The 2,849-nt window shown below is 48.5% G+C and overlaps 1 long non-coding RNA gene across 1 annotated transcript; it reads right to left on the bottom strand.

Moving 5' to 3' along the window:
* Positions 1 to 1,731: 1,731 nt before the first annotated feature.
* LOC149982320 (uncharacterized) lies at positions 1,732 to 2,568 on the bottom strand. Its single transcript, XR_016497103.1, has 2 exons — positions 2,395 to 2,568; positions 1,732 to 2,140 (listed from the first exon to the last, which is right to left on the bottom strand). It is a non-coding gene; the product is annotated as an uncharacterized LOC149982320 (long non-coding RNA).
* Between the last annotated feature and the right edge of the window lie 281 nt (positions 2,569 to 2,849).

Here is a 2,849-nt window from a genome sequence, read left to right as displayed (position 1 = left end):
TCTGCGACCGGGCTATCTCCTTTTCAGAGTAGCCTCGGGTACCAGCCTCCGCTGTTCTCATCTCAGTTCGCCGAGTCCAGCGTCCCCTCCGCTCAGGCTTTTGTCCAACGTTGCGAGCGCACCTGGAAGAGGGTCAGGTCTGCACTTTGCCGTTATAGGGCGCAGACTGTGAGGGCTGCTAATAAGCGTAGAACTAAGAGTCCTAGATATTGTCGCGGTCAGAGAGTTTGGCTCTCCACTCAGAACCTTCCCCTTAAGACCGCTTCTCGCAAGTTGACCCCGCGGTTCATTGGTCCGTTCCGTATCTCTCGGATCATTAATCCTGTCGCAGTTCGACTTCTTCTTCCGCGATATCTTCGTCGCGTCCACCCGGTCTTCCATGTCTCCTGTGTCAAGCCCGTTCTTCGCGCCCCCGCTCGTCTTCCCCCCCCCCCCCCCCATCCTTGTCGAGGGCGCACCCATCTACAGGGTCCGTAGGATTTTGGACATGCGTCCTCGGGGCCGTGGTCATCAGTACCTAGTAGATTGGGAGGGGTACGGTCCTGAGGAGAGGAGTTGGGTTCCCTCTCGGGACGTGCTGGACCGTGCGCTGATCGATGATTTCCTCCATTGCCGCCAGGTTTCCTCCTCGAGTGCGCCAGGAGGCGCTCGGTGAGTGGGGGGGTACTGTCATGTATTGTCATGTTGTGTCTTGTTTCTGTCCTTTCCCTTCACCCTGTCTCCCTCTGCTGGTCGTACTCGGTTACCGTTTCTTTCCCTCTTTCCCCCAGCTGTTCCTTGTCTTCTCTGACTACCTCATTCACCCCTTTTCCCACCTGTTCCCTTTTTCCCTCTGATTAGGTCCCTATATCTCTCTCTGTTTCTGCTTCTGTCTTTGTCGGATTCTTGTTTGTGTGTCTCATGCCTGAACCAGACTATCGTCGTGTTTGCTGCTACCTTGTCCTGTCCTGTCGGAATCTGCCTGTCCATCTGAGCCTACGTGTGTTTCATCATTAAAGAAACTCTGTTTTGTTAATTCGCTTTTGGGTCCTCATTCACGCACCGTAACACTTCCCCGCGACATACGCACAAAACAAAGCTCTTCCCTACTACACACATACTATAGCCCAATTGACGATTGACCCAAGAAACTACATCAAAAACTGAAGAACCAGTCCAACTGAACGCACTCTCCTCACCTTCTGTTTCTCCCTCTCTCTCATTCTCCCTTTTCTCTCCCTTCATACTCACTCCCCTTGTTTTTCAAAACACTCTTTTACCCCCTCCCTATTCACTATCTTTCTTCTCTTATTTCACTGTGCCCGCCCTGTTAAGTCACGTGACTGTCTACTGTTTTTTCCTTTCTTCTTCTTGCATGTTTGTCTATCATGCATGGATCTGCCTGTGGAGGGGGAGAGGGGAGGAGAGGGGGAGAGGAGGGGCGCTGGGAGTATAACAGGGGCCCAAGGAATGCACAGTTGGGAAATCTGCAGGGGAGGAAGAGTGGAGGAGGGGGGGCTGGGGGTGCTGAGAGATGGAGGGAGGGGGCAGTTGAGTAGCGTCCTACACACACCACAGACCAAAGAATCCTCACTGTGGGATATCTGGTTTTTATGCGAAATCAGGCAATGTAAATCATTACCATAAAACACAAGGGGTGGGGGGGGGGGGGGGGGTACATTCAGTCTTTGTCCTATCCTCTTGGGAAAAGTAATATATATACAGTTCCAGTCAAAAGGTTGGACACACCTACTCATTCAAGGGGTTTTCTTTATTTTTACTATTTTACATTGGAGAATAATAGTGAAGAGATCAAAACTATGGAACAACACATATGGAATCATGTAGCAACCAAAAACAAATCCAAATATATTTTAGATTCTTCAAAGTAGCCACCTTTTGACAGCTTTGCACACTCTTGGCATTCTTTCAAATAGCTTCACCTGGAATGCTTTTCCAACAGTCTTGAAGGAGTTCCCACATATGCTGAGCACTTGTTGGCTGCTTTTCCTTCACTCTGCGGTCCAACTTATCCCAAACCATCTCAATTGGATTAAGATCGGGTGATTGTGGAGGCCTGGTCATCTGATGCAGCACTACATCACTCTCCTTCATGGTCAAATAGTCCTTACACAGCCTGGAGGTGTGTTGGGTCATTGTCCTGTTGAAAAAACACAAGATAGTTCCAGTAAGCGCAAAACAGATGGGATGGCAAATCGATGCAGTAGCCATGCTGTGCCTTGAATTCTAAATAAATCACAGACAGTGTCACCAGCAAAGCACCCACACCTTCTCCTCCATGCTTCATGGTGGGAACCACACATGCGGAGGTCATCCGTTCACCTACTCTGCAAATCACGAAGACACTAAAAATGTCACATTTGGACTCATCAGATCAAAGGACAGTTTTCCCACCTGTCTAATTGCTTGTGTTTCTTGGCCCAAACAAGTCTCTTCTTCTTATTGGTGTCCTTTAATAGTGGTTTCTTTGCAGCAATTCGACCATGAAGGTTCACGCAGTCTCCTCTGAACAGTTGATGTTGAGATGAACGCTGAACTCTGTGAAGCATTTATTTAGGCTGCAATTTCTGAGGCTGGTAACTAATTAACTTAACCTCTGCAGCAGAGGGAACTCTGGGTCTTCTTTTCCTGTGGCGGTCCTCATGAGAGCCAGTTTCATCTTAGCGCTTGATAGTTTTTTAAGTAATTGTTTTTTTTTTACCCCTTTTTCTCCCCAATTTCGTGGTATCCAATTGTTTAGGAGCTACTATCTTGTCTTATTGCTACAACTCCCATACGGGTTCGGGAGAGACGAAGGTTGAAAGTCATGCAATACACAAAGTCCTCCGATACACAACCAAGCCGCACTG

The sequence above is a fragment of the Oncorhynchus mykiss genome, chromosome 7 (assembly GCF_057628025.1).
Source record: "Oncorhynchus mykiss isolate SJ-2025 chromosome 7, ASM5762802v1, whole genome shotgun sequence".
NCBI classification, from domain to species: Eukaryota; Metazoa; Chordata; class Actinopteri; order Salmoniformes; family Salmonidae; genus Oncorhynchus; species Oncorhynchus mykiss.
Note: the sequence above shows the minus strand (reverse complement) of the source record. Positions and strands in the feature narration are given on the sequence as shown.